Raw genomic sequence first — 11,138 nt, forward strand, 5'->3', positions numbered from 1 at the left:
GAACAGGAGGAGGTCATCCACTTTATTAGCAACTATACTGTAATCACAAGAAGGAACTACAAGTACGCCCAATCTAACCCTACGGAGTATGAGGTCAGGTGTATCAAGCACCCGAATTGTCCTTACTTCGTACGAGCATATAAGCCAAAATATGAGAACTATTTTGTGCTGAGTAGACACACCCCACATACATGCAGCGAAGAGGCTGTTAGGAATGTGAGTCACGCCGTTGATGCGAGTTTCATAGCCCAACTCCTAATCACCCTTGTTGGCACGAACATATGTTTGTCGTCAAAATCCATTATGCAGGAGGTGCAGACTAAGATGGGTATGCTGATCAATTGCCACACCACGTGGTGAGCGAAACAGAAGGTGTTGAAGATGTTGTTTGGAAGCTTCAGAGAGTCTGACAACTATACTCTGAGGCTGCTGCAGAAGATTGCCATGACGAATCCAGGGATTCAGTGGGCCATAGCAGATGAGCTAATCAAGCTGGAGGATGGGTCATACAGTAGCACTGATCAATACCTCATTAGGTTTTTCTAGTCCTTTACACAATGCATCAAAGCTTTCAGACATTGCAAGCCTGTTGTATGTGTGGATGCCACATTTCTTAGTGGCAAGTACCATGATAACCTTATGACAACGATACCGACAGATGCAAACAATCAGATCATTCCTCTTGCATTTGCAATGGTTGAGAGTGAGAATAATGGTAGTTGGTTGTGGTTCCTCACCTTAGTGAGGACACGTGCCGTTGGTAATAGAGAATAAGTTTGCATCATCTCAGACCGCAACAAAGGACTTTTGCATGCGTTAGGCGTGCTGCATGACAACACAAACTACTCTATTGTATGGCCTAATATGGAGAGAAGGTGATGCATACGATACTTGGGCACGAACCTGTACACAAGGTACCACAATAAGGGTCTTGTAAAGAGGTTCAGAGGGTTACATCTTCAGAACCAGCAGAGGTAATTCAACAAGATATGGATAGAGTTAAATGAAACCACTCGCAAGATAATGACAGAGTAGGAAGCACAAGAGAACCATCTGCGGACGCAAATGGTTGGGGGTCAAACTATCATTAGCCGTTCGTGTGCTACGTTTAGCTAGTAGATAGCGGAAAAGCTGGCGGAGCGTTGGGCCCTAATCCATGACACTCACAGTGCCAGGTTAGTACATAGCATTTTAATTGTCGTATTTTACTCTTGGTTATGCAAATATCTCATATAAAATTGTTGTCTCTCATGTTAGGTATACGACCATGATAACGAACATAGCGAAGGCGTTCAACATTGTCCTAAAGGGTGTACGCAACCTCCCGTTATATGCCATCATTGAGCTCACATTCTATAGAATGGCTGACTACTTTCCAGACTGTGGTATAGTTGCAATAGAATGCATCACGTGGTTTGCATCTAAGGTGGAGGAAATTAAATCCAGAAGGAGGAATAAGGCACGCTTTCATCGGACTAGGATCTACGACCGGGCAAACAATGAATTCGAGGTCATGTGTCGCCGCTGGTATACTTCAGGGTATAGCGTAGGGGACACCATGCAATAATATCAAATTGGTCCTCGCGAGGTGAAATGCACATGCAATAAGCCAAAACTGCAACATATCCCATGCTCCTATGTCTTCGCCGTTTGCAGGGACATGTGCGGTAATAACGAATCACAGTACATATCACCATACTTCACCATCAATGCATTGAGGAGAACATGGCTTCCAAAGATGCGTTCCTTCAATATCGGAAGCAGCTACAAAGCGATCGAGGGACCTAAGTGAGTAGTTTATCCCCGAGCACGACGCACAGATCCTGGAAGGCCATGGATGCAACCGATGCTATTGACGGCCTACGTAAGTGCAAAATATGCAAACAATCTGGCCATGATAGGAGAACTTGTCCGACCCGGTGGTAAACTATCAGGCTATGATCGAACTGTATTGTATTAGAGTTGTTGCAATTTAGTTTGTTTTATGAAGTTAATTACAGACATGGTTTGTATTGTAAATTGTTATTCACCTATTAGTTGTTCTACCTCTTTTGTAATATATGGTCAGGGTACTGGCATCACATACATGTTCATGTAATATACGGTACACGTAATAACTGTTGTCTTACGTTATCTTTTTATTGAACCACGACGCTTAAAATCATTGGCATGGCTCACGTTCATCTTTCTGAGCTTTTTCAGTTGCGGTACGATGAGAACTACAGGGGAAGGATGATTTTCACAGGGTAACAAGTACAACGATAATACGTGCTTTTTAATTGCCACGATAACTTGTTACTTACTCAATACATGTATTTGATACCTTTGCAGTTGGTTCCGTTGGGTGCCAGGAGTTTGCATAAGATTAAGAAGTTAGACCCTCGATTCCACGAGCCACTCGCACGGGCAGGACTACTACCGTTCGCTCTCTTGATGGCTGGAGCTCCCATGGGGGGTGGTAGCATGATTCCCCTCCCACCGATTGAGGTGTTACTGCTCATAGGTCTTGTCGACTGCTAGCGTCCTGAGACGCACACGTTCCACTTTCCTTTTGGAGAGATGGTCGTAACTTCGAGGGACGTGGAAGAGTTAGTACTTTTGCGACCAGCAAAAGAGCAATGGAAGAGTTACATTCAAGCTAAGTAATTATTTATTATGTAATGCATTTCATATGTTCTAGTATTATTAATGCTTCATTGAGTCTCTGCATCTTGTAGGTTTGGTGCGCAATATGACATGAAATATATTGGTCTCTCCATATCCTGGATTCATGGGCTACCACAGTTTGATCTATACCTACCGGATGTGAATGAGGCTACAATTATGTATCATTATGAGATGTACTTGTACATCATACTAGAAGGCATCATGTTCTGCAACACAACAGATGATTATGTATTTCCTTATATAGTATGATTAGCGGGTCAGTTCGCGTTACGTCCTTATGAGCCAACATCTTACAGTTAGGGATATGATATATTGGCTGCTACATACAAAAGATTGTGTGCCGTAACCCAGCGGTCAAAGAAGACGGGATCTATTTCAGGTTGCCTACACCTTTTACAGCTATGGAGCTGGGAGTACCTCCCGGCTTATCGACCGTGGGAGAGCAAGAGCTACTATCCAGTTCCCATCTCCGATGGCGTTACAAATGACATGGGGCCTACGATGGGGTATCGGTAGATTCATATCAGGTTGAGATGGACTCACCAGCAAGACCATGGTAACTAATCCCGAGTGATCAATGATTTGGACGTCCTCAGCGCCGATCTCATGGAGTGGGATCCATGACGTATGGCACGAGTGGCCAAAATTGCGACTGGAGGCCTCATCGCATCCTCTTGTTTACGTGACTCAGACTTATGGATGATCAGATGGTTCTTGTTGTACATGAACAATATAGAAGTATATTTTCCCGAGCGTGTATAGAGGCAGTTCGGACACTGACAGTTGGTGCAAGTACCTCTTCCACGAGACGCTAGTCGGGCGCACAAGTAAGTGTGTTGTTGTACGTACCATTATTACGTTAGGTGATCAATGTTACAAAATTATAACTGTTTATGCCACGTACAGGAGGAGCGCACAAGGAAACGCGAACATGCAGGACTAGTGTATGATTAATGCTGAGCACATAAATAGGTGGACGGAGTCAACCGCAGTGGATGTCGTCCTTCCTACTGGACAGTACGACGATGGCACGTACTGGAAGTACCTTTTGTGGTACCGTTCTCGTACGCGTGCTATCTTACTCAGCGGACTAGTACAGCCGGCCCCCAGACCCTTCCATGAGGACCGTGTCCGTCTTCTTCGTATGGTGGTAAGTGATGCCATACGTCTAACCATCTAAAAATTGGATAAATAGGCTAATGTTTACAAGAATTGTGTGTTCTTGCTCGACTACTGTTTAGAAGTTGAAATTTCAGGATCCATCTTACTTATTCTTGGGTGAATTTAGTTATTGCAAAGATAAAATTAGAATTCATGTAAATATTTTAGTTGTGCCTCTGTGTGCATTGGAGCATGTAGAGATCATTTTTTATTCCTTTTACCCTCTAGCATTGGAATGTAGAATGTCCGTTGGAACTTGAATTTTCAAAAAAATAAAACGATTTTAGCTGTGCCTCTATATGCATTGGAGCATGTAGAGATCATTCTTTATTCCTTTTACCTTCTAGCATTGGAATGTAGAATGTATGTTGGAGACTTGATTTTTGACAAAATTTAGTGCTTCAATCTTCACAATGTAAATGACCTAGCTGCTTCCCTATATGCAGTTTGATGCTGGAGCATACAAAGATCATTCTTTATTCTTTTTAGCTTTTAACATGGGAATCTTGAATGTCCGTTGGACCTGTAATTTTTTATAAAAATGTCTTAGTGCTTCAATCTTTGCAATATAAATAACCTTTGAACCTTGATGCCTTTTCCTTATTACTGGTCAATGCTTAATTACAATGCCATGTTACCATTATTAAACATTAGTTACATATTTTCATCTACGACTATCAAGCCAATTATATGATTGATTTGTTCTAAAGTTTTAAATGATTAGCATGCAATGTTTTGGCAACTGATGTTGGGGTATTTGCTTCCACAGATATCTCCTTGCAACGAGTTTTGCTTTAATCTGCAAGTCAATATTTTGAGATGGTTACTGTTTATTCTTCTTATTCATGTATCTAAAATTTTCCGCTTCTAATTTTTTTTGCTTCTGTACTCTATAGATAGATGCCCTAACCCCTAAAATTTTCTAGCATCATAGGTCTTGCAACTGATGAATGATTCGAACCAAGTGTTCTAAGCTGCTATCTCCTGTAATGATGTTAATTGGTCCATGCTATATAAACCTGCTGCTTCAACGGATGCTCTTCTTTTTTTTTTCCACTAACGATATTTCGTTCAACATGGTATCTGTGACTATCCGTATTGTCTTGTTCCATAGTTATACAATATAAATTCTTCACTGTAACATTTTTTCTTTTAAGTATTTTTCCCACAGAGACAAAACCTTGGTGCTATCTCTTTGTTACTCCTATTTTGAACTCTCGTATTTTTCCCCAACAACTTAATCCCACGCCTATCCTGAACTGGTGCAGTAAAACGTACCAATCAGCTTAGTTATATTAAAAGGAGAAAGAAAACGATCCACGATATAGCGCCGCAACAAGTAAAAAACAAAAATAGAAGCAAAAACTCAAAACAGAAAACAAAGCTACACCACACTAGATGTGGCCAAATGGGCCAGACCTAATGGGCTGACATGTGACCCGGTATTGTGGGCACGGCTCAAGCCTAGTTTACCCGTTTATAATCATGTTGGACTATGTCTGAACCAGAACTATAACACATCGGGTCGACATGACACGACCTGATAGCACGGCTCAGGCACATAGGCCCGGCGGAACGGCCCATACAAATGCTCGATCTCTCCTGTGTGTCTGTGTGACAGAGGCTTTCTAGCCAACTACGCTCTCCTTTTTTTTTTATACCGCACAACAGCCTTCTTTTCTTGTCGGTTACTTGCTGACTGAATCAATTTTCTTTTTTTTAGAGGAAAAAAGGGTTCTTTATTCCATACTGATGTTCATGGGTACATGCACAACATTTGGAGGATTAAGCAACCATACATGCCGGCCTAAGTCTAGGGAAACAACAGCTTTAGCAATCCTATGCGCCTCCATATTCGAATCCCTTCCTTCATGGCAAAATTCTACCTCATTAAAACCTCTTCTTTTCTGCCTGGTATCATCAAGCACCATAGCGTAACTGCAAGTGCAGTTTTCTTGCAAATTATTAACTACATCAAGAAATCAGATGCAACGACTGAATCAATTTTCTGATGGGTCCTATCTCTCATGCATACCTGACCACATCCATCATGATGCATTTGACCCAGCCCAAAAAAAACGATAGCTGCGAGCTCCTGGGTAAGAGCTTAGAGCTGCATGGGCCGTGCTTAACGGGCCAAAAAAACATCATGCTAACATGCTTAACGGGCCAAAAAACGTCTATTGGTCCTACCATACCATGGGCCGGCATGACCATATCTGGACCGAATGCTCGGCATAACACGGTCTGCTTGTCTAACGGACCGAACTGGTCCTTGACTGGCTGGGCCGCCCATTTGGCGAGCACTACACCACACCACCAAACAGACCAAGCCGGTGACAGACGACACACCTACAGAGCTTTTTTATTTTTATATTTCTTAATATAAAAATTTATTTAAATGTATTTTGGATAAAAAGATTTACAAAAATAGACGCCTACCACCCTCTTATAGGACGATTAGGTCCTTACCACCTCCTGAAAAGGTGGTAAGTAGTTGATCCGCAGCTTACCGCCCTCTCATAGCGTGGGTACGGCTTACAACCTTCTGAAGTGCGGTAAACCCCGGGCATGAACAATACCCGCAGTGAACAGTATTCTGAAGGTTCAAAATAGTGATGTTCTGTTGATATTTTTCTTATGTGATGTGATAATTTTAAAAATTATTTTTAGCCCTATATAATTTATAAAATTAAATTATACACATGATTTTTGGGTAAATTCAATTAAAATAGGTTGCACATGGACTATGGAACACGTACAAAAAATTTTAAGATTTTTTAGCAACAGAACATCACTATTTTGAACAGATAGGGCAGTGGGAATTGAAATTCAGAGTACTGTTCGGGGGGCTTACCTCCAGTTCAGAGGGCTGTAAGGCCTATCCGTCCAGCGGTAAGCTGTGGACCGATTGCTTACCGTCCTCTTAGAGGTGGTAAGGACCTAACCGGCTCATAAGAGGACGGTAGGCGTTTATTTTTGTAAATTTTTTTATTCAGAATACATTTAAATAAATTTTTATGTTAAAAAATATAAAAATAAAAAAGCTCCACACCTACACAACTAAAGGGCTATCAAGCTAGCAGCTCCGACAAGCCTGCTGTGACTTTTAGCCTTTAGCAGTCCTTCGCGACAAGCCCTTAGCAGCTCCTGACTTTGATGCTGCACTTCAATGTCTCTTGAAGACCAGATATTTTTTATTCTTGGCTCTGTATAACTATTTTTTTTCTTTGGCAGAAGCATCGAAGCACTGGCATTGCAAGTGCAGATGGAGATTCAGAAGAAACTCCATGAAATGGAAGGGATGACACGCCGTGATTTAGTGGAGGTAAACTTTTATCGAGTTTATCTTGAGTGTATTCTAGACTCCCCCCCCCCCCCCCCCCAATTTAATAAGCTTTGGGTGCAGCAGAGTCACTTTTATTTGACTGGAGAGGGCATCAGTTACCTCACTCGAGGTGTTGAATGAGGAAATATCATTTTTTTTATAAAAAGGAAATATCATACAGGTTCTCTAATTGAAAGGAGAAAACAAGCGTTTCACATAATTGTTTTGAGCTGCTAACCTTTCATATTGACATGAGGCAAGATTTCTTTACCCCCCAATGCGTTCTGCACGTGTACCACAGATTCACAGAACTATGCTCCAGAAGTATGTGATGGACCTCCAGGAGCTTGAGAAGCAGCGAAAGCTCTGCACGGACCGCACGGCACCTCCTCTCTCGGCGCGTTGCTCCAGAGTGTGCATGGCGACGGAAGCAGCAGTGCAGCGTCAGATGCAGACGGTCATGCGTCGGAGGCAGGCTCACAAGGTGACAATGCAGGAGCATGACCATGTGTTGATCGAGTCTTCTGCATCTCCGTTTCTACACGGCGTTTTACTTTTTGCATGTAAATAACAGTACAAATCGTTCAGGATGAAGATATGAAATGACATAGCTACGTGTATCATCACTTCGTAGCATGAGCTCTTGAACTGTGCCATAAAATTCTGCACATACTGCTCTGCAGAATCACATTTGGTAGTACTGGCACTTCACTTCATACGTACAATCTGTACTCGAAATGGCATTGTTGAGGTCACTGAACTTTCGTCCTGAATACCCATCTGAGATTAAAAAAAAAAAAAAACTGGCCAATGGTCCCTCCCGTGTTCTTGATGAAATGTGGTAGTATTTATCTTTGCATGAACTTGTGGAAAGCAGAGGATGCCACACGGGGAAAGGCTACCTACAGAGGTCACTGAAACTTGCAAGGAAGCCTTACTAGATTAGTTTCGTTGCTATATTACACATTACACTTGTCTGTTTCAAGCAGAATCCAAATATGTACTTCAGAGCTTTCGCAGTTTTTCGGGGAAAATGTTAGCAAGTTGAAGTTCTACCGATTGTTGCACGGCACCGGAGTACATTTTCGTTGCAAGGTACTTATCGATCCAATGCCAAAAGATTGAAAGCTGTAAACAAGTGCGGCATAAATCATATAACATTCCTATCCAACAATAAAACGAAGATTAAATGTTCTATGAGTCAGGAAGCAGCTATGGTATATCCGAACGGGAATTTTTATACGTGGATGCGCACGTATGGCTTACCACCACCATTTATTTGCGTTAAGATTCGAGCAAGTGAGGCTCACGAGACTACATATAAACTGGAGATGACTACTGGCAAGGGAGGCTCAGGATACTACATATAAACTACGAATTATTGCTACTTGAATCCACCAAATGAACAGAACATATGCAAGTTTCATTTCATGGCGCAGTGAGGCCGATTTCACGGCCTTTGGCCGGCTCGACGTCGCCGCCGCGGTACCTCTTCCACGGCTTGTAGTCCTTCCTCTCGAGCATCCTCTCCACCTCCTCGAACTGCAGGCCATTGATCTCCGGCACGGTGAAGAATACGACGACGAGCGCCAGGAAGGAGACGCCGCAGAAGAGGAAGAAGGTGGCCGACGTGCCGAGCGCCTTGGTCAGGGACAGGAACGTCTGCGTCACGATGAGGTTGGAGACCCAGTTGGCCACGGCCGCGAAACCGCCGCAGACGCCCCTGAACCGCAGCGGGTAGATATCCGAGTTGACGATCCGCGGCACCGTGGCCATGCCGGGCGAGTTGGAGACGATGTACGCGCCCAGGCCGATGAGCGCCAGCCACCCCAAGTTGTTCGGGCACCCCTCCGTGTAGAACTCACGCTGGCCCGCGCGGCACGTCCCCCGCGACGCGTCGTTCTCCGCCAAGCACGCCCCAGGAAGAAGCTGCAAGACCGGCGAGTTGAGATCATTGGCGATTCGGACAAGATGAACGTGTTGTGATGTTGTCGACAAGAACAAGACGAACTGATGCATGACTTGCCTTGTCTCCCTGATGAGCGCAGAAGCCGCACGTGGACGCAGCCTTGAGGCAGTCCATGCAGCTCCAGCGGACCTACGGGCTGAACTCGTGGCACGTCTGGGTATTGTTCGCGAGCAGCCGGGTCTCCAGGTCGCTGAAGGGCGGGGCGTGGTGAGCGGCGCCCATGAACGTGCCGCCGAGCACGGCGATCCACACGACGATGCCGACGAGACTGATGAGCATCAGGCGCCTCCGCTCGGCCCTGTCCACGAAGAACATGCTCACGATCGAGCCGATGGCGTTCAGGCCCGAGGTGATGAGGGACAGCGCCATGGCCGTGTTGTTGGACGCGAAGCCAGCCAGCTGCACGATCGTTGGGCTGTAGTACATGACGGTGTTGATGCCGACGAACTGCTGCGCGACCTGGGCGACGACGCCCGCCATGAGCCCCCGGCGGACGACTTTGCTGCCCAGCGCCTTTCTCAGCTTGCTGAACAGACCCTGCTCGCCGATGGAGCCCTCCAGGAACACCTCTTCTTCGATGGACTGGCGCATGGCGTCAATCTCTTGCTCGACCTCGTTTGCAGGGTAAATCTTCCGCAAGATTGCTCATGCTTCCTCTTTCCTACACTGTTGGTTTAACCAAGGTAGGACAAGTTTTTCATTAGTAATTTTCAGTTTTTTTTCAGCATAAAAATTACCTTGACAGCAACAATTTCCCACAAGGTGTGCTATCTGCAGATACAGACTGAACCAAATTGGCGTTTTCCAAATGATTCTTGAATATGTTTTGAACAGAGATACAACCTTGGTGATTCTGGCAGCATCAGCATCAGTATTAACTGGACAAAGGCAGGAACCCCTGCAATGCCAAGCATCCACCACCAGGTTCCCGGTACCTGACAGAAGTCACGGCGATAACAATACGGAATGCTGCTACTTGAATTTTTATTTTTACATTTTCAAATGTTTGTAAGATGTCAAGTGTTCAGTCTCTAGGTGAGATTACCTTAGTGAACGCTAGGTTAATAAGGTATGCCATGAACTGCCCTCCGGTGATGAGAAAGCCATTTGTGCTCACTAGAGCACCTCTGATTCTAGCAGGGGAGGCTTCGGAGATGTAGAGAGGTGTCATGGAAGCCATTCTAACACCAAGGCCAACAAAGACCCTCCCAACAATGATAACTGTAGGTGTCGGGAAAAGCCATGATCAAGGCACTTCCAAGGAACAGCAATAATGATGGAGGGCTTCCTTCCAAACTTGTCATTCATCCAGCCACCAAATGCAGCTCCAACTATAGCACCAGCAACAGCCATACTGACTATTGTTTCCTGTTATTTGGAATAAACTGTGACATCACATGTTAGCCTCATAGAATGATGTTATTTTCTGAAGAAAAGGAGGACACATGAACTGAAGTTGAACTTGAACCACAGTGCATGAACCGGGAAGAAGCCACACGTACCCTTAGGACGGTGTCTCTCTTGTCCACCGCAACAAAATCATCTCGAATGTACAGAAGGGCTCCAGATATGACACCTAGCAAAAAATTGTCAACAATGTGACAAATCAATCGGCTAGGTTGCAATTCCAAGTATGTAAATAGGATGGACATGGCAGATGCCTAAACTATTTAGAAGCATATGCACAGCATGCACCACATGATTAAAATGAACATGATGGTTGTAAAATGAAAGGAGAAATTTCTGGAATCTTGTTTTCACTAGAAATTCAAGGTGTTCGATTAAAATAGCTCCAGTTCATTTTTTTTTTTTTTTTGAAGAGGAGGATCCTTGAGAATGTCGCTAAGAAAGACGCATCGAAAACTGCTGATTTAAAAGTTAAAACTATAATATTTTCACTAAGAAAGACGTATCAAAAACTGTATTTCAATTCAATACTAAAGCTCCAAAAAAATCAATACCAAAGATGCATTGTGACAAAGAAGCCGAAGGAGCAGATTGAAACATCCATCA

General features: G+C 44.0%; 1 pseudogene; it reads right to left on the reverse strand.

Annotated features, from left to right (window-relative positions):
- Positions 1-8,439: 8,439 nt before the first annotated feature.
- LOC133925545 (probable inositol transporter 2) lies at positions 8,440-10,505 on the reverse strand (annotated as a pseudogene).
- Positions 10,506-11,138: the final 633 nt, after the last annotated feature.

This window comes from Phragmites australis, chromosome 7 (genome assembly GCF_958298935.1).
Source record: "Phragmites australis chromosome 7, lpPhrAust1.1, whole genome shotgun sequence".
Classification (NCBI taxonomy): domain Eukaryota; kingdom Viridiplantae; phylum Streptophyta; class Magnoliopsida; order Poales; family Poaceae; genus Phragmites; species Phragmites australis.